The sequence below is a fragment of the Myodes glareolus genome, chromosome 3, assembly GCF_982192425.1.
Source record: "Myodes glareolus chromosome 3, mMyoGla1.1, whole genome shotgun sequence".
Taxonomy (NCBI): Eukaryota; Metazoa; Chordata; class Mammalia; order Rodentia; family Cricetidae; genus Myodes; species Myodes glareolus.
This window is the reverse complement of record NC_142028.1, coordinates 124,599,421-124,621,496: the sequence shown is the minus strand read 5'-3', so window position 1 is coordinate 124,621,496 and position 22,076 is coordinate 124,599,421. Positions and strand designations below refer to the sequence as shown.

The 22,076-nt window shown below is 40.6% G+C and overlaps 1 protein-coding gene across 3 annotated transcripts in view; it reads right to left on the bottom strand.

Annotated features, from left to right (window-relative positions):
• Astn2 (astrotactin 2) overlaps positions 1–22,076 on the bottom strand; it is a 979,028-nt gene that overhangs the window by 914,159 nt on the left and 42,793 nt on the right. The gene's annotated exons all lie outside the window — the stretch shown is intronic.

Here is a 22,076-nt window from a genome sequence, read left to right as displayed (position 1 = left end):
CTCTGTAATCTGAAGAGTTCCCAGCACTTAAGACATATGTCAAAATAGAAGGAGGAGCTGCAGTTCCCCTGAGAGATCAATACAGATTTAATTTCTCGGTACATAGTGTGGACAATTTGGGAACATTACTCATACCATACTATATACCAATTATCTTCTATTTGGTATGATGAACTGATGCATCAAAACAGAGGTGAAATTTTTAACAATAGATGATAGAGCCGCAAATTAAAGTGAGTTTAGCTTCTTCAGACTTCACTCTGAGAGCTCAAGAAGCAAACACCGAGCAGAGATGTGCTTTCTGAATTTTCCCTGAAGCAATGACTAACTACAACAAATAGTACTAAATTTAACTCATTTCAATGGACTTCTATATAAAATATGAACACTTAAATATATATACATATGTATATACATATACATAATATATATACACACATATGTATGTGTGTGTGTGTGTGCGCGCGCGCGCGTGTGTGTGTATGAGTAGATCAGAAGCAGTTTCTTCAGGGATGTTTAAAGTACAAATGAGAAAAAATGAAAGGAACAGTAGATCCTCTTTCAATAGCCGGTTGTGGTGGCACACACTGGGAGGATTTGCTTAAGGAGGCAGAGGCAGGAGGATCACGTGCTCAAAGGCACCTTGAGAAAGAAAAAGGGGATATGAGCCACATGTTGGCAAGGCTTAATGACAGTCCGGCACCATTTACAGGCCCTGCATACCATTTGTTTGTTGGTTTGTTTATGTGTTATGTGCATGTATGTTTGCCTCAGTGTATGCATATATGCTCAGTGGGTGTGGTCAAAGAAGAGGTCAGGAGGGTGAGAAAGATTCCTGGGTACTACAGCTGTAGGTGTTGTGCCACTAGGTGGGAGATGGGAACTCAACTCCTGTCCTCTGCAAGAGCATGAAGTGCTCATAACTGCTGATCCGTCTCTGCAACCACAGGAAATTCCTTTAATACTCAACTCACGTTGCACTATGGACAGTCCTGTAACAGATCTCCTTATGATAAAATGAACATTGTAGTAAAAATATTTCATTTAAGCTAGGCACTTTGAAAATGTTTTGCTAGTTTTCTCAGAAACCAGGAAAATAGAAGGCTCTGAACAGGCTATACACTTAGTAACGATGTTTATTGGGAACAAACAAAGGTATGTAGTATATACACACTCACTACGCAAGCGTCTATGTACATGTTCATATACATCCATACATGTACACAAAGCTGTAATAATAGCTGGAGCATTGCCAGGCCCAATCTCTAGTTACAAAATAGGTCGGGGGTGGGGCTACATCGCTTGCATGAGTTATCATGTCACAGATATTTCAGTCTCTGCGCTGCAAACTCTGCTTCAGGACATGACAGCAGAAGAAATCTCATTTCCTTTCCAATCATTTAAGTGAGGAATGGGTAAAAATTAAACTGGGGGCAATTGTCTTTACATCATTCTGGGCATCACTTCTAAGTACAAACTGTCAGACCACCAACCTCTTGTGACCCCTATATGTGGGGAAATTATCATATAATTTTATGTCAGGCCATGTCTGAAAGTGACTTTCACAGCATCTGTTCTCCATCAGTCCCAAGAGCAGAGAAATAAAGAAAGCCCATGGGGTGGATGCAAAAATTCCATATCCAGAATCATCAACTGCCTAATATGCTCCCTTCAAATGCATCTACATCTCTCCCTCTACATCCTTCATACTATCGTGGGCACACTCATACTCCTGCTTGAATATCTACTCATCCTTCTAAACATTCCTCCAGAATTTCCAGCCCAAGTTACCTTCCAGTATACATTTCCTTGAAAGTCTGAATTTGAGGTGAGGTAAACACGGGTTTGATTAGAACCAAACATAATGACTATATAAAAAAATTCTGGTATAATCATCAGGTCTCTCTGACCCTTTCCTCTGCAACACAGGTAAAGAATCAGCAAAACTCACTGACTCAAATGGCTCAAACATGTGCTGTGGACAAACCTATTCTATTTTTTATTCTAACTCTACCTTCATAACGTTCTACTTTTGAGCAACTTTTCTCATGTCAGTGAGCATTCGGTTGTCCATTTGTGAAATGGTAAGAAAGTGTTTAAACTTATTGCGTTGCTGTGATAACCAAAGGGGAAAAAGGCATTAGTCTTATATATTATTTCCCTTCCCTCTTCTTTTGCTGTGATATAAACACTGACCAAAAGCAACGTGGTAAAGAAAAGAGCTTTTTTTATTGGCTAATAGGTTACAATCTATCATTGATAAAACTGAGGTAGGAGTTCCATGTGGGAACCAAGGAAGAGGAATGCTGATTACTGGTTTGCTTCCTGCTTCTGCCAGCCAGCAGTTTCTTTAAATAAGCCAACACCATCTGACTAAGGTTGTTACATCTCACAGATTTCTTCTCCATCAGTTAGCAATCAAGAAATGACCCACAGGCATGCCCTTAGGCTAATATGACAGAACCAATTTTGCAGCTGAGGTTCCCTCTTCCCAAGTGTGTCAAATTGACAACCAAGAATAGCAATAGACATCACAAGTCCACTTTGTGTCAATTTGGAACATGAACACATCATGTTCATCTATATACTTTCCTTTTTTATTTCTCCCCACAACACAATCTCATATCAATATAATTGAGTATATCTTTTAAAAATCTTTCTTTAAAGATTCTAATTGTGTAAAGTTTCAATGTCTCATTAAAATATTCACTTAATTATGGGTTCTTGTAAAATAAATAAGTTAATTACTCTGTTACTCCAAAACATGAAGAACCAAGTCACGTAACTAACCATGATTAAGCAAAAGCCAGTCTAAAGGTGTAATTCAATGTCTGACACTGGAAAGGCCATTCACAATCTTCTGGGATCCAAAGAAAAAGAGGAACTCCATGTCAGTGGCTCTGCCATCCTCAACACACAGAGTATATCTCATAGACTCAGACTTGCTCAGCTCCACACTTGTGGCTGTCCCACTGTCTAGGTATCTTCAATATTCTGGAGTCTCGACTGAAACTACTTAGGGTTTCAGCCTCAACCATGATGTCTTCAGGGATTCTGACCCTAACACCTGGGACCAAGACTCTGCTTTTCTCTATGACCCCTTCAATCCTGGGGTCTCCATGCAACAAACGCTGTATTTCTATCATTGGCATCTCCTGGATTTTCACAGTGCCAAGCCATAGCTGCGATTTACAACCCCTTCAATCCTGTACATTTTATGTTGCCAAGAGTAGTATCACATGATCAAGTGTGTCTGCCAACTTGAGATGTAGCCTTGGCTCCCTCTGGACTGCATCTTCTGGACCTGAGGAAATCCTTCCCAGAAAAAAAAATTACCTTAGCTGGTCTATTATTCATTGCAGATGATTCTTTTTTGATTAATTAATTTATTTATTTATTAAAAATTTCCACCTCCTCCCCGCCTCCCTTTTCCCTCCCCCTCCCCACTTTCCCCTCCCTCTCTAGTTCTAAGAGCAGTCAGGGTTCCCTGCCCCGTGGGAAGTCCAAGGTCCTCCCCGCTCCATCCAGGTCTATAAAGGTGAGCATCCAAACAAACCAGGCTCCCACAAAGTCAGTCCATGCAGTAGAATCAAAACCCAGTGCCATTGTCCTTGGCTTCTCAGTCAGCCTTCATTGCCAGCCACATTCAGACTGTCCATTTTAATCACATGCTCCATTACTCCCATTCCAGCTGGCCTTGGTGAGCTCCCATTAGATCAGTCCCACGGTCTCAGTGGGTGGACGCACCCCTCATGGACCTGACTTCCTTGCTCATGTTCTCCCTCCTTCTGCTCCTCAATTGGACCTTGGGAGCTAAGTCCAGTGTTCCAATGTGGGTCTCTGTCTGTTAGTGGGAATGCAAACTTGTGCAGCCACTTTGGAAATCAGTGTTGCAGATGATTTTTAGCCCCAGCTAACCAGTATCAATTGTCCCAGGAAAGCAAAGGCTTCACAGATTCTTCATCTACAATAACATCAAAATGGCCCTGATAGAGTCTTTAAGGAACTCTCAAACTTCCCTCTGAAGCTTCTCAACTCAGGCCCCCACTGGCAGTATTGCCATCCACATTATTTTTTAAGATCCCATAAGTTCAGTTCATTAAATAAGCACTTTCAGTCCAAACCTCCAAATATTTCTACAATACTTCCTCCAAAACATGTTCAGATTCATCACAGTAACATCCAACTGGATTTGAACTATTTCTGTCTTAGTTATCTTTCTGATGGTGTATTAAACTCCTTTGACCAAAAGCAACTGGGAGAGATGAGGGGTTTACTTGGCTTACAGCTTACAGTGCATCATTCAAGGGCATTTAACAGGGAACCTGAGTGCCAATCTTCATATCCAGTCTGGATTCTCCAATGACTACACAGTAAATTAATGAAAAAGCATAAGCACTTAGATCATAACTGTCAGAGGCACAGGACAGTGGTGGAATGGGGGATGGTACACGCAAGTAGGACTGGACAACCAAGCCTGTGTTAGACCCTACTCTGAACTTCAGTTCCTCTGGATCAGGACGAGGGAACAACTATACAAACATGATACAAACTTGGCAAAAAAAAAGCAACATATAGCACCCAGGCTTACAAAGTCAAACACTAATGGATGGCAGATTTAATCATTGGGAATAAACCAAGGAATAAGGAAAAGTAGATATGTTACTAAATGTAAAGTAATATAAATAAATAGGTTTCTTAATCTCTCAATCTTTGGGACTCTGTGTAACTGTATAGTACAAAGAGATCATCAAATTATACTATGTTCTCAGTTTAGGACCATAATGACTTCTCATATCTGTCAAACATTGTTTTTGTATCAGAAGAGGCCTTTCATTCTTCCTCCCTTTCTCCCTCCCTCCCTTTCTGTTTTCTCTTCTTTCTTTTCTTCTTTCCTTCATTCCTTTGTTCCTTCCTTCCTTTCTCTTTTTTTTTTTTTTTGAGACAACCTCAAACTCAGAAATCTGCCTGCCTTTGCCTACTTAGTGCTGAGATTAAAGGCATGTGCCACCACCACCTGGCAGAGTACGCTTTCAAGAAAAGGAAGAGTAAAGAATGGAGCTGTAACCCTACCCTAGTAGAGTTTATCATTGACTCAGTGGTAAGGACAGAAATTCACTGAAAATAAGCATAAAGTGTAACGTGAAATTCAGGGAAGAGTGCAGGGGACATCACGTCCAGAGCTATGGAAGTCTGACCTAGCAAGCGGCTGCAGAGGACTCACGTTGACATTACGGTATGTGGAAGTGTAAAGATGGCTGGAAGATGGCCTGGCAGAGTAAAGGAAAAGAGAAGAGCATGTGGCTCCATTCCTCGTGTTTAATAGAGGAATGTGGCTCCATTCCACTTCGGTTTAATAGAGGGACTTCTAAGCAAACAGATTCCAATGTAATGTTAACCAGCATTATAAATAACAGCTGAAAGGCATCTCTTCCTCTGACACCATAGTGCGTGGCATGATTCAAGTAGGCTCTGAACTAAGCAATCTGTCTGATTTCAAGGCTTGCTGTATTGGTGTGTCTCTCTGTGACCAGGGCCATCTTTCTCACTCTGGCCTGAGATTTCCATCTGCAAAGCTGACAAGGTTGTATCAAATAATCATGCATACATTTCTGTGACTTCTTTGCTTTAGAATGACATACTATTTTCCAGAATTCTTTCTGCATTTCTAGTAGAAACACACTCCTCTTTTTTTTTTGCGTTATTCTCTATTGCATGAAATGGCTGACATTTATTTTTCATATCCTCAGGACTTAAATCCCTGAATTATTCTAAATCTTGCCCAGACCTGACATCACAAATAAATTTTCAATCCCAGGGGTATGAAGATAAATGGAGGCTGCCATTTCTGTGACCTCCATCAGGGATTTGGCTCCAACACCTTACCCAAGAAAATCTACTCAGTCAGAGTGCAGAGGAAGAATAAGAGTTGAAAAATAAAAGTAAAATAAAAAAACTAATAGAATTAACAAGCAAGAAAGTAAAGAATAAAAGAAATACAGATATAAGAGAGATAGAAAGAAATAGAAAGGTAAAGAAAGAGAAAGAAAGGGAGGGAGGGAGGGAGGGAGAGAGAGAGAGAGAGAGAGAGAGAGAGAGAGAGAGAGAAATAGAAAGGTAGAGAAATTAGATATTTCTAAGAAGACAACAGAAGCCCTTTCACCCTGTTGTACTCAGAGCCTCCCAGCAGGCACAGAGCTTTACCATTAGGCTTTGATTAATATTTGTGAGAGAACGTGAGCATCAGTGGGAGGAAGCCAAGTGTTTTAGATCACTCTTCGTGTGCATCCTGAGGGCTCACTCGGACGCCTATTTCTGCCACATTGTGATTGATGTGTGACCTGGGTGGTCATTTCATTCCCTCCTTGGCTTCATTTCCCTGGCTTTATGGTGCAGACACCATTTCCTCATCAGGAAACTGCTGGAAGAATGAAAAGAAAACCTTAGTACATAGGAAAAAAATCTTAGTCTTAGGACATGTACAATATTTAAAGAAGAATAGAAGAAGCTAATAAGGCTATGGTTTTGCAGAAGGTTGGCAGGAAATGTTATGGTCTTCAGCTGATGCCAGAGACTTCATGTGTTATTTACAAGACCCTATACAACCGTGGTTCTCAACCTTCCTAAGCTGCTTCCCTTAAATACTGTTTCTCATATTGTAGTGACCCCCGCCATAAAATATTTTTGTTGCTATATCATAACTGTAATTTTGCTACTGTTTTGGATAGTAATGTCAATATCTGATATGCAGAATATCTGATACATGACCCCTGTGAAAAGGTTGTTTGATGCCTGGGAGTCTCAACCCATACGTTGAGAACCACTTTTATACAAGAACAGGACCACACAGCACAACATAAAGTATAAGAATATTGGCACTAAACGCTTCAGATAAACTTTAGCTTCACCCATGTCTCAGACTTTCTGACCTCTCTGATCCTTACCTGTTGAAAAGAAAGACCCATTTAAGAATATTGCTTATTAAATAAATAAAGTGTTGTCTACAAAGTGCTTAATACGATCTCTGACACGCAAAGGCATAATCAGGCAAGCCCAACTAATGTTAGTCAAGGCTCCATTATGATGACAACATATCTGGAAAGATCAGTTATAGGAGAAAACACATTTGCGACGTGGGTTCAGATGGTTTGGCCTGCCATCGGCTTGTCTCTGTGACCGCAGGACTCTGGGGCATGAACAGCACAGTAGGAAATGTAGGGGGAGCAAAGCTGTTTGTCCCTAGTGGCCAGAAACCGGGAAAGAAGACGCAGGGGCGAGTATTCAAGGGCATACACAATGACCTACTTCCTCCACATAGGTTACACCTTCTAGCTAATAGTCCATTAAACTATGAATCCATATATAGAATAAATCTTCTCCTGTGGTCAAAATCCTCATAATTCATTCCTCTTCCACAGACCCTCAGAACATTGCTTCATTGTGAGCCAACATTCAAAGATATGAACTTGGGACATCTAATACATAAATTACAACACTAAGATGTATGATCTTGCTGGTTTCTGTGATTTTCACGTCACCTTGTCAGTCTCAATTTCCTCCTGCATCATCATCACACTGTGTGTTATGTGTTTCTTGCCATAGGATACTGACCTTCACAGAATATGCAAGTCACTCTGTTTTTCTTGCCTTCTACTTCTCCTTAGTTTCTGTAAGGAAAGGTGCAGGTGTGTGTGTGTGTGTGTGTGTGTGTGTGTGTGTGTGTGTGTGTGTTGGGGAACTTAAAGCTCTTATTCCATCTCTTTTGATTTGTGTTCTCAACAGTGCAGAGGAACACCTTTCGGTCCACACTTAGAAGGAATCTCCTGTTGGTGGAGCATCATTCTTTTCTCCACTGACCCACTCAATGTACCCAGAGCATCACTTTGGAATAGGGAAGAAATCTGGCTCTTTTATGAATTTAGAATACAGACAGCTTTGAAGTCTCATCTTCCTCAACACCATATTTCCTATTTGGACACAATTATAAGTAAGCTTAGATATATTTTCTTTTTAGCATTTTTTGTAAATCCAAACCATGCGAAACCCTGCCTATATGTGAGAATTCTTCCTTTAGAACAAAATGAAAAGCCCTGCTAATATAATATTACCTTTCTTAATCTCTCTCTTTCTATTTCTCTCTCTCTCTCTCTCTCTCTCTCTCTCTCTCTCTCTCTCTCTTTGTGTGTGTGTGTGTGTGTGTGTGTGTGTGTGTGTGTGCTTACAGGCAGTTTATAAGTCACCAAAGTCATTCCACATATGTTCTGGAGATGGAACTGGAAATCCTCTAAAATGGCAGTTCCCTAAAGTGTCAAGCAATTATAGTTTGGTTTTGTTTCCTGCACTGTTCTTAAAGACAGGTGCTCACTATCCTGGCTAGCCTGGAACTTGCTATTTTGAACAAACTGGAAGATTTGCCTGCTTCTGGTTCCTGATTTTAAATTAAAGATGTGAACAGCTCTACCCAGCTAATATTTTCTTATCTGATCCTTGAATAGTTTTAGGGTCACCATATTCTCTCCACAGTTTTCATCTCTGCAAGACGTAATTCCTGGCACATTCATATGTATGTGGGTATGTATTTAAGTATCCATGTATGCATGCATGATGGCATATATGCATGTAGGTATAGCATCATCACTCTCAATACCTAAATCAAAAGTATGTTTGTTTCCTCCACAGGTGACTGAATCATCCTGATGCTGGTCTGAAATGCATGCTACCTTTCATTGGTCCCCTAGTTTTGCCCACACCTACCCTACATTCTCTACTGCTCATGCAATAACAGCTCCATGTCTAGCTCATTTTTCAACATTAATCAAGAGAGGATGGGTAGTAAAAGATAGATGAGATAGCTTGTGTACAGTAAGATAAATAAAGCAATCGCTTTACACATGTCCTCTTATTCCGTTCTCTCGGAGCCTTACAAACTGTCATAATCATCCCACTCTACAAGTGAGCCAAAGTGAAGATGGAATAAGTAGAATTATTTACAACAATACAACTTGTTTATGGCAACAGTGAGGCAAGAATCTAGATAAGTTTACTCTCCTTCTATCTTTCCGTGTGAAGATGGACAATAGTCATTGTAACCTGGCATGGAACCCACTTAAATATGCATAGAATATGTGGCAAAAGAGCAATGGATTAATTTGGCTGTAGCTGAAGTACTGAAAGAATGCATTGTACACATAATAAGAACGTAAGAATGGGATGTATTTGAAGCTGAATGGGCTGAATAAGAATGTAAGAAAGGGATGGGGAAACTGGATAGGGGACAGCTATACAGATGGTTTGTAATCAGTGCTGAGGGTATAACATAGAGATGTGGGGCAGACAGGCTGATTGTTGGCATTAGAGATTTTACACATAACTAACCATTAGCCCCTTTAATGTAGACGTGCTTCATCCACAACCATGAATAAACTTTTACTCCTAACCCACTTGATCTGCATAGTCTTGCATATCATACCTTTATGGGATCTCACTCTCAACATCTACAAGAGGTGGGCTATTTTCTTTCACATTCACATACATAAATATGAACTAAACCTATTAGAGCCATGACAATTGGAATGGATGCTGACGGTTAATGATTTCTGACTCTGATGCACAATAACTTTTCTTCCTTACCTGCCTCCACTAGTCTTCAAGCCACATGACTGAAGGCATGACCCACATATATAAATATGTCTCCTTTTACAACAGGGCAATATCCAGGTAAACACTTTGTCAGTTGAAAAGCATTCATCAAAATGCATTTAATGCACCTGACCTGATAAACATCACAAATCAGCAACACATCATGTTCTGCTCATCTTCTTGATTTAGGGACTGACTGACAGTTGCAGCTTACTGACATTACCCAATATCTCAAGAGAGCACCAAATCAGATACTGCTACCATGCAGACCTTCTGGTCATCATATTTTGCCTCTTTAAACACCCAAAGCACTTACTGTAGGATAGTAACCAGATAAATATTTTCAGAACAGTAAATTGCAGTCTATCTTCCCACTATGATAACTTAGGCAATCAAATACCAAGAAGTTAGTGACTCATTCAAGGTCTCGCTCAAGAAGATTAATGGCCCCTTGTAACATCGCTCTACAGAGCCATTCCTAAGACTTGTCTCCCAGGCACTGTGAGACACTGGGTAGCTGATTAGTCAGCAGAAATTTAAGAATAAAACAACCAGTAGGCCAGGTGGTTCTCTCTGTCTGTGAGCAAAGACAAAATGAGTCTTTGGAACCTGCCTGAATTCTCTGACAAGTTTAATCTAGTATGTAATAAAATGCAGGCAAGATTTACTAAGGTTTTCCAAACACTGTTGATTAGGTATTTTGTAAAAAGCATACAGCTGAAGATAAACAACTCCAGGAGGGAATTAGTGATGTGGTTGCCCATGGGAGACAGGCAAGCTTCAGGAAACAAAGGTCTGACACAGTTTCAAAGGTGAAAAGATACTGGTTGGGGAAGCCTCGATCTGTGGGAAGTTGGGCTTGAGAAGAAGTGAACAAGTATACCAAGAATTCTAATGTCCCCCTAACCCCTCATAGAGTATCAACAGTATCAACCTCTAGAAACAAGATTGAGGCCAGCTCAAAATTCATTTTAAAGTAAAATAGAGAGTGGTAGAATAAATATAAAAATTGTTGGGAGCTGGAAGGATGGTTCAGCAGTTAAGGGTGTTTTCTGCTCCTCCAAATGATCCGAGTCCAATTTCCAATATACATATCGGGGAGGGGGGACACTGAACCTCGCCACCTATAACTTCAGAGGATGTGATGCCCTCTCCTGGTTTCAGTCAATAGCGGCATACACCCACACGGATACACAAATGCCCATGAATAAAAGTAAAAACGTTCTTTTCTTTAAATTCAAGCTTGCTGTATTATCTCATTTAGGTCACTGTACCAAAAGGCCTTAAACTGCACAATTTATAAATAATGGAGAATTGCTATTCACAGTTCTAGAAAATGTACTTAACACTAAGTTACTGACTCTGTGTCTGGTCAGGACACCCCATCTCATCAGTAGTGCCTTCCTTCTTGCTGCATCTCCATGTGGTAACAAGGGCAGAGCAAACAACCTCCCTCAATCTGACGTACTTTTATTGGGCATTCATCCCATTGCTGAGTGGTTAATAATTTATACACTCATTGTTTGCATTTCCCAAAAGGCACATCTCTTAATACAACCACACTGGGGATTAGGTTAAAACAGATAAACTAGGGGTATGCAAACATTCAGACCTTACTGCATTTAGTCTCACCACCTCTGTCTCAGTTTTGTTTCAGCATCTGTTAACATTAGTTACAGCCAGCTTTGGGGACAACACAAATCTTCAGGGGCTTCAACAAGAATACTTTCTGCTTTGTTAATAGCCAATCTGCTTCTCAGAACGGCATGGGTCTCAACTCATTGCAGGCTTTCTGGGACACAGTCAGATGGGACAGTGACCATCCAAATGTGGTCAGAAGATGTGCGAGAGGGAACAAGAGACCTCTGGAGAGGTGTTCCTGCTGGGGACAATGGCCCACCACTGTCATTCACCATTTCTCCTTCCAAACTACATATAAGCCAACCAGTGAGAAAGAGGTTAGGAGTTGGTGGTGGTCTGAAATAAAATTACCCCTATAGGATCATAGGGAGTGGCACTATTAGGTGTTGGGGCCTTGCTGGAGTAGGTGTGGCTTTGTTGAATTAAGTGTGTCATTGGGGGCAGAATTTGAGGTCTCAGATGCTTACACTTGTGGCGTTCTCTTCTTTCTACCTGCCAGTTTGGTTGTAGAACTCTCTGCTCCTTCTCCGGCATCTTGTCTGCCTTGATGACATCTTGTCTGCATTGATGACAATGAACTAAACTTCTGAATTGTAAGCCAACCCCAATTAAATGTTTTTTAATAAGTGTTTCTGTGGTCATGCTGTCTCTTCATAGCAACAGAAACCCTAACTAAGATAGAATTCAGCCTCCAACTGTGTTCATAAAAAATTAGAAATCACATATATTAAAGAAAACATTTCTAAGAGTTTGACTAACAAACACTCCCAGGAGTTTCTGCCACATCTGATGATACAGCATGGCCAAGCAAGCATCTCAGCTCAGTCAAGAGAGAGAAGACAACATGCGCTCCTGTGCAGGAAGGCCCTGGGCTGAGAGCCTCTCCATCTGTTTGGCAGGTATTCCCACCTCTTGCCGGCTGTGTGTAGGTGATGCTCTGTGAGCTCCTCCACAGCACTTTCCTAAGCAGAGGATTTACCTTGGAAGACTGTGACAAGTTAACGGAGCATTCTGCTTGCTCTGTGCTCCTGACACATCACACAGCTGAGCCCTGTTCTCTGTTATCCAAAGTCTCTTCTCGTTTCCCCTTGTAAACTCCTTGAGGCCACAGGCCGTCTTACTCATCCTGTAAAGCCTAACACAGCTCCTCACAGGCTGGAGGCCCCCACTGCATGTTTATTTTATAAATGATCAGATTAAATTTCGTGAAACTAGTGACTTCCAGCAGTCAGCCCAGCCAGCTCAGTAGACATCTTAATTAGAATGCACAGTGATGAAAATGACAGTGTCAATGATGAGCAAAAAATATTAATAATAAAACAATACATATGGGGCACTTTCCAATGTACAGGCAGACTTCTTTCCTTTTGTTGCTCTTTGGAGGTTAGCATAAACCCTTGCCAGAAACAGATGTTGAAATATCTACTTTATAGGATGTATGACAATTAACAAAAACCCAGAGATAGATACTTGGGTTCAACCTGAAGTTCAGAAAAGCAAAACAGCCAGTCACTAGCTCTTACGTCTACCTCAGTCTGAAATGGCGACCCTGACCCCAGGAATCTCAGAATGAGACTGTATCTGAGAGCTGTCTCCTCCCATCTTATATTTCTCTCTAGGGCTGGGATTAATGGCATGCACTATTACTGCCCAGTTTCTATGGCAAACTAGTGTGGCTACTAGGATTAAAGGTGTGTGCTACCCCTGCGTGGTCTGTAAGACTGACCAGTGAACTATTTCACTCTCTGATCTTCAAACAAGCTTTATTTATTAAAATACATATGAAATATCATTACAGTTGAAAGAAACACATATTCTAGTGTGCTTCTCCTCAAGGACAGTCAGTCAACAGACAGATGGGATAAAATATGCAAGACTTCACCTATCTGTGCTATGATCTTCTCATAGAATCCTCTTCTTCGGGGATCTCCTGGTTAGACTGAGGAGCAGCAGTGATGGGAACATGAGGGATTGGATTGAGGCAGGTGAGGAGGGAGAGAATGACAGAGGTGTCTTGATGGGGGGTGCATTTTGGTGTCAGGAAGAAACCTGATGCAAAGGAAACTCCCAGCAAAGTCCATGGATGACCACAGCGAAGACTCTCAGCACTAGTGGGTAGGTAGCCTGAACTAACTGCCTCCTGCAACAAGACTGGTAACTACCCAGTTGTCGGCAGAGAGCCTTCATCCAGGGACTGATGGAAACAGATGCAGAGATCCACAGTCAAGTGCTGGGTCAAACTCAGGGAATCCTATTGAAGAGAGGGAGAAAGGATTGTAGGACCCAGTGGGTGAAGACCATCACAAGGTAACCCACAGAAACAACTAACTGGGGACCCACAGACTCGGGACTGACTGCTAGGGAGCCTGCCTGGGACCAAGCTAAGCCTTCTACATTTGTATGATAGTTTTGTAACTTGGTCTACTTGTGGGACTCCTAGTGGTGGAAGCAGGGCCTGTCCCTAGTGCTTTGGCTGGATTCCAGGAACCTATTCTTCATACTGGGCTGCCTTGCCCAGGCTTAATAAGGTGGAGGAGCTTAGTCCTACCTCAACTTAATATGCCATATTTTGTTGACACCCATGGTAGGCCTGTCCCTTTCTGAAGAGAAACAGAAGAGGTGTGGATTGGGAAGGGAGACGTAAGGGGAAGGTATGGGAGGAGAAAAGGAGGGGGAAACTTCTGTTGGGATGTAAAATAAATGAATAAATGTAAATAATAAAAAATAAATAAATAAGACCAAAGTCCATTGGGGGTGCTAAGAATACTCTTCTACTACCCTTAGGATTTAGAAACAGGACTTTACTGTAATAAGGGAACCTGACATATGCTTTTATTCTTCCTGTGCCACTCCTTAGCCATGTTTGTGATCTTACCCTTGGTGAGCATCCCTTTGATACAAACAGCACTATCTTCTTCCTCGGTGAGCTTTGGGGTGAGCAAGGCGGTTTCTATGCAGAATCAAAACTGTCTTTCAGATGCACTGTTTTTTGCTGTTTCTTGGCAACCATGAAATATATGAGTGAAGGACAATGAAAACCAGGCTTGCTGCTGTGCAGTTTCTTTCATGAGTTTCCTGGAAAAGTAAGGTTGCCCATTTCACAGAGGAGAAGTGAGAAGTGTGTGATGACTACTAAGGAGAAAAAGCAATCTAGGACTTTGGGGAACCATCCACCATGGGAGAAAGATTTAGGTGATCACACTGGTTCAATCACAGTGAGTTGTACAAACTTGTGCTACTTTTTTTCAGATTTGTCTCATAAATGTTTCATATTTGTTTCTTGCACCCTTTTAGTATCATTGTAACAATAGGTGAGTGTTTATGGAGCTCTTGTAAGAATCCTTGTTCATAATAAGCCAGCAAAAAGTAAATTATGTTCTTCCCATATATATACCTTCCCTCAAGATGAGATTCTCAGATTTGAGATTCTGTGTTCACTCCAAGGTCATTCAGATCCCAAAAAAACCAAAAGCACACACTTCCCCTTTTCTGCTTAATGTTTCATAAACTGATAAAACTATCATGCAATGTAAGGAAGTTCATAGAAACACTTTGTTTATAATATCACAAATGTTCCTCTTGACCTTGCATATAGAGTGTACCTAGCATTATTTTTAGCCTCAGTTAGAATCTCAGAAACCTTGAGAAAAGTGTGACTTTAGGTCACATTCCATGCATCTGCAAAAGGAACCTCTGCAATGCCCTGTCTTGTTTTTATGGACTGGTCTCTGTATAGTTCTCTCCAAACCATACAATGTATGCTATTTCAGTAAACAACCTCAATTATATTTCTTCAGTGTTTTGCTTGTGAGTAGAATACCAACTCCATGCCACAACTGGACCATGAGGAGAGTGAGAGAGAATAGAAAATGACATTAATATAGTCAACAATTTGCAAGTGGGCACAAGCCACTACTAAGAATAAGAGGCACAAAACTCACGTAATGTTTATGTAACAATTCCTCGACCTTGGAAAAGTACAATATTCAAGAAGAAAAGCTTTGAGAGATCTACAATTTTTATCAAAATATGCACTTTGAAATATAAGTACTATACTTGGATGCACTCATAACCAAATACATTCACAGCTTAATCTTAGGCTCAATGCTAAGGGAGGCATCGTCTAAACAAAGAAAAACAAAAGGGTGCCGTCCAGGAAACTGCTGTGAAGTTAAGAACAGACAAAGGTATTTTGTAGACTTCTTTTCCACTATGGGACCTGCCCTTCCTCCTGAAAATTGAGAATAAACTAATTAACCTCCTGTGCTGGGGAAGGTAAATATAAGGTTGAGTCTTCTGTTTTCCTTCTTAGTTTTCCCAATATTAGTAATGGGTAAGCTGTTTATTTGTTTTAGTGTGTGTTTGTGTGTGTATATGTGTGTGTGTTTATGTGATTCTGTATATGTGTGTGCATGGGTACATGAACATATGTGCACGTATATTTAGAATCTGGAATTTGGTCTTGGGTGTCTCTCTCAATTGTTCGATGCTTTGCTGATATGGGGTCTCATATTGAACTTGGAACACATCAGTTCAGCCAGAGCAGATATCTAGGATCTCCAGAGATATTTGTGTTTCTGTCTTCCCAGTGCCAGAACTATAGGTGTGCAATAGTATGTGTGAGCATTTTTATTTTAGCAAGAGTTCTCTGTGGATTTAACTCAGGCCCTCATATTTACAAAGTGAATACTTTACCAATTGAAACGTTTCCCTTACCCATGGATAAGTTAACTTTCTAAAATATTCTTGCAGAGATTAAACAGGTGAATTAACAGTTAAGTGCATTTGCTCCTTTTTCAGAACCTCCGAGTTCAGGTCCCATGCCCACATGGTAACACACAGCCACCCTTGCCTCCAGTTACATGGAATTTGACAGTCATTTCAAGTTCTATGTATGAGGTATACACATAGTGCACATGCATACATGCAGGCAAATGTTCATCTGCATAAAATAAAACTAATAAATCTAAATTAATAGATAAATGAAGTAGTGTTGTGGCAAGAGTGAAGACTCTGAGAGACAATATTTTAGCCCTCTACCAGAAAGTGAAAATGAACAATCTCTTTTTATATACTGTTCCGTAGAACGCCATGGTGCCCACAGGACCAGAATAGAACACCGTTAAAAAGACTGTATCTGAAAAATCCATATATAAAAATAACACACATTTTAACATGTTGGTTTATAAATACAAATCCCATTATCACAAATCCACAGTTGGCCAAGTCCCCATTGACAAAGGATTACTGTGCATTTAACACAGCAAGAAGAATAGTCAATTGTCGGCTTACGAAATGTCCTGAACCTGATAGCAGGTGTCGGTACAGAATCGTTTGGTTTGAACTTAGGTCAAGTAAAATGGGGCAATTTTATATAAATCATCATTTACTTAAGGGAAACTAAAGTGCTACTAATGAAGACAGAAAATCTTACAACAAACTGAATACAGTACTTACCGACCAACGTACAGGCCAGCCTGCATTAATAAGTTCCCTAAGTGCTCCTCCACGCCAGGCCTACATGTTAAAACTGAAAGAGTGCTATTCAAACACGGAGTCCTTCGACTGCTGGTTAATAATATTGTTGTATTATTCTAGCCCCTCATGATGCTGATTGCTCTTAGAACCTTTTGTAAAAAGAGTCTCTACGTAACATGATTATAATGATTCTTTATATTTGCATAGGGTTTTGTAGCTTAGAAAGCACTTTCTCATCCATTATTAACACTATCACCTTTATTAATAATAGCTACAATTTTCTGTATGCATTTTAGGGTCTGGACACTGTTCAATGATCTTTATACCAACCCAGCAAAGAAGGTTATACCGGGTAGGAACGTAAGGCTCCTGGAAATCAAATACCCCACAGCATTCTTGTTTTCCTGACTCCAAGATCAAGGCTATTTTCACTGTTTGTCTAATATTTCAAGTGACCCTAAGCTTTTTCCATGTTACTACCCATTACCTGTCTTCCTTTTGGACTCATGATTCAGAAAACAGAACAGTAGGTCCTGTTCCAAGTTGAAAGGTCTCTTCTGAGCACAATGCTGTAGGCACTTAAATATCTCTAAAAGAGCAAATGAACAGTGATTACTTGAGTAGATGTAGCTATTCCTTCCAAGGCAAGGAAGTGATTTAGTATATTACCTTCTGACATGTGAACATGTGGTAGCTCTAGGGAAAAACGCGACCTCCACAGAGGCAGGCACACAACAGTTAAGTAATAGAAAGTATAACCCTGGTCCTGATTTCCAGTTTCATTGGACATCTATAGGACTCACTTCTCACTTTACTGTATTAGAGGCATGTGCATTTGCCATGTGCTGCTTCCTAGAACCTTGATTGATATGCAGCGAGCAAGAACTACAGGCAGAACCTTACCCCAGGTACATTGTGTGCTCTCCTCCAAACCCTACCCTCTGTCTGCTCAGCCTGGAGGCCCATGAATCACTGTGTGAATAAACATAGAGACTATGGTTTGAGGGGGGAGACAGAGGAAAGAAGATGGACAGCTGACAGTGCATGCAGCCAAATTCAATTTGAGAGAATTTGGTCTAGTGCTTTCCATTAACAACTCTGAGGAAAATATAATTCCCAGGACTAAAAGAAGGAAGGGAGGGGGACAAAACAACTTTTCATCTTGTGCAGTCAGTCAATGCAAGCACATCAATCACACTCCTTCTCCCGGGCCCAGCAATGGCTGAGTGAGCACCAAAGCGCGGGGTTTCTGAATTGTTTCCATGTCTTTATGGTAGAACTAGGAAAGAGAGAAACAAAGAAACAAGGCAAGAATGGGCTGACCCAAGAAGCCCGTCTACATTCTAGTCATCTTTAAACATCTGACAAAAAGTGCAGTTTAGAAAGCATCCCCTCTACAGAGACCTTTAATATAAAAATCTTTCCGAGTAGGTGCCGTTATGTTTCTTGCCATACAAATGAGAATTTGAATTGGGCTGATGAAGCCAAACACATACAACTAATGTGAGGGCTGCCAGGATTTAAACTATGGACTGATGCTAGCCCCACGCTACAGGTCCAGTGCCTGGGGAGGCGGGAACTTTTACACTTATGCAAGGTCACATGGACACTCCCAGTGAAACTAGTGAAAATGCAAAAAATTCCCCAAAATCCCAAGACGAAACCCACCTGGATGTTACTCCACACAAATGGGGGTGATTTCCATTCTTATTCAAGCTCATCCTAATTTGAGAACAAAAAGTTAGAAATATTTTTAATAAGGCAGCATCATTCCTTGTGGTGTCTTGTTCATCCAAGCAACCTTTGAGCAAAAACAGACTTCCTTAAATTCCTTTGCTGCTATTTTTGTGAAAGTATTCTCTCACCTGCCAACAACCCTTTAGGGAGGAATATCTGGAAGGAAAGTTCTCAGGTAACTTAAAAATGTGCACTTGTGGGCTTAAGAGATGGCTCCATAGTTAAAAACATTTGTTCTTGCAGAAGAACCCGGTTTGGTTCCAAGAACTCACACATCAGTTCACAATCTCCTCCTTGTAACTTCAGTTCCAGAGAATCCAACTTACTCTTCTGGGATCCGGAGGCGCCAGGCATGTATGCACTGTGCAAGCATACATGCAGGAAAACCTTTATACACACATAATAATAAATACAAATATCCTGATTTTATTGTGTACTTAGGAATTGAATAAACTGAGTGTGAAATCTAATTTCACTTGTAGTAGCTGTGTGCCCTTCAACAAGTCTGGGCCTGTAGAGTGAAGACTACAGTTATACCCATCTCAGGGCCAGTGTGAGGATTCATGGGTAATCACCAAAGCTCTTAATTCAGGGAACCGGAAACATTTCACAACATTTTTGTCATTGCCATTGTGATTTCCTCCAAACATCAGTTGATTAAGGATTTAGGATTCTAAGTAAGGGAGTCCCCTGTAGAGTCAAAAATTCTAACCTTCTATTTGGTAAAGAGGGTAACTGATGCTCTGAAAGAGGAGGCCCCCATCCCTGACCTGGAGCAAACTCTCTTAGCTCACACAGTGCCTTGGATAAATCTCCTTTACTTATTCCCGCGTCTACTGCTACTTTTGCATACCTGTCTCAAAATCTGGCTTTATCCCAGGACCGGCCATTTGCTCACAGTTTCCCATGTCTTACTCGTGAGAAGTCCTGGACCAGTATTGTTAGAAACGGTCTAGAGGAATTTGCTAACACTATTTGGCATAGTAGTCGCTGGTATTTCCAGTTTCTTCTTGAACATCTTTAAACCAGAAGCTGCATGCAGCCAGACTGCAATCTCCAGGGCCATTGTAGGCTCATTAATGTCCAGCCAATACAATGGCCAATTGCTGACTATGTCCCTCATGGATTAGCTGTATTCCATGTGCTTTTCTCTTTCAGATACCCAGTAGCTGGTGAAGGAGGTCCTTCTGTTTGGTCATGTGTTACTTTCATTGGTTAATCAATAAAGAAACTGCTTAGACGGATAGGGCAGAACTTAGGTAAGCTGAGAAGACAAAACTGAATGCTGGAAAAAAGGACAGAGTGGGAGACGCCGTGGATTTCCTGCCCGAGACAGATCCTGGTTAGAATCTTGCCAGTAAGCCACAGTCACGTGGAACTACACAGATTAATAGAAATGGGTTAAATTAAGATTTAAGAATTAGTCAGTAAGAAGTTAGAGCTAATTGGCCAGGCAGTGTTTAAATGAATACAGTTTCTGAATGGTTATTCCAGGGGCTAAGCTAGCTGGGTGGCCTAGAAGAACAAAGGGGCCCTCCTTGTAACAAGTAGCCATTTTGTGGCTCACTGAGTCTTTCCTAAGTGTCTGCACCAAACATCTACCAAGGCCTCACATGCAATTCCCCCTTTGTATGTACTTTTGAGAGCAGAGGGTTGCTTCCACAGTACAAACTGGGATACTAGACTATATGGTTCCAATCCTAGTACTGTCACTTATTAGCAGTGATCTTCAGGCAACTTGCTTCTTGTTGAACCTCAGTTTCATCATGCCAACTCAGTTTTCATAAATCGGGAAAAGTAGTGCTATCTTAGTTTGCTTCTCTGTTAATGTGATGAAACATTGACCAAAAACATCATGGGACGGAAAGGGTTTACTTATCCAGTGCCCATCCGTAGGAAAAGGCAAAGCAGGAGTTTGAGGCAGGAGCTTGAAGTAGAAAGAGTCTAAGAGGACTGCTTACTAGCTTACTTCCCTGGCTTGCTCAGTTACCTTTCTTTGACTTCCCAGACCCACCTACAGAGGTATGGCAATGTCAGTAGTGGGCTGGGTCCTTTCATATCAATTCTCAATTAAGAAAATGGCTCACAGACATGACTACAGACAATCTAATATAGGCAATTTCAATTGAGGTTTACTCCTCCCAAAGGACTCTAGGGTTGTGTTAACTTGCCAGCGATAGTTATGACAAGCACATAATTCAAAAGATTGCGATATCATATAAGTTTATAGATACAAGACATATAGCATAACGTGTGGTATACAATGGTGTTAGTTAATATGTTAATAAGTTAACATATTATTCATAGGTAAAAACAGTTTTTAAAATAGCTTCTGACTAAGTAATTCTGTAATCAACTGGCTTCCAAATTTCTCTGCTACCTTAAGCTAATGTTTTCTGTAGAAAAAAAATCCTTTGAAAATTCATTAATCAAGTTGCTGTTTGCACATACCTTTAAAGAAAGGGGCATTGCATTGAATCTGTAGATTGGTAAGATTTAGTAAGATTGTCATTGAAGAATGAAAATAGATCCATATTTATCACCATGCATAAAACTCAAGTCCAGATGGATCAAAGACCTCAACATAAAGCCAGCCACACTGAAACTTATAGAAGAGAAAGTGGGAAGTAGACTTGAAAGCATTGGCACAGGAGACCACTTCCAAAATACAACCCTGTAGCACAGACACTGAGAAAAACAATTAATAAATAAGACCTCCTGAAACGGAGAAGCTTCTGTAAAGCAAAGAACACGGTCAACAAGACAAAACAACAGTCTACAGAATGGGAAACACCTTAACCAACGCAATATCGGACAGAGGGCAAATCTCCAAAATATACAAAGAACTCAAGAAATTGGTCATCAATAGAACAAATAATTTAATAAAAAATGAAGCACAGAACTAAACAAAGAACTCTCAACAGAGGAATCTAAAATGACTGTAAGACACTTAAGGAAATGCTCAACATACTTAGCCATCAGAGAAATGCATATCAAAACAACTCTGAAATTCCATCTTAAACCTGTAAGAATGGCCACGATCACTGATCATTGATGGCAACTTATGCTGAAGAGGATGTGGGGTAAAGGGAATACTCCTTTGGAAAGAAGTATGGCGATGTCTCAGAATATGAGAAAACAACCTACCTCAAGACCCAGGAATATTCCTTTTGAGTATATACCCGAAGGATGCTCAAGGTCATGTGCTCAGTTATGTCCAGAGCAACATTGCTTGTCATTGCCAAAACCTGGAAAGAACCTAAATGTTCCTCAACTGAGGAATGAATAAGAAAAATGTGGTACATTCATACAATGGAGTACTACACAGCAGAAAAAAATAACGACATCTTGAAATTTTCAGGCAAATAAATGGATCTAGAAAACATCATTTGAGTGAGGCAATCCAGACCCAGAAAGACAATTATCGTATTTACTCACTCATAAGTGGTTTTTAGACATAAAGCAAAGAAAACCAGTCTACAAATCACAATCTCAGAGAGCCTAGACAATAATGAGAACCCTAAGAGAGACATATATGAATCCAATCTACCTAGGAGGTAGAAAAAGACAAGTCAGTTGAG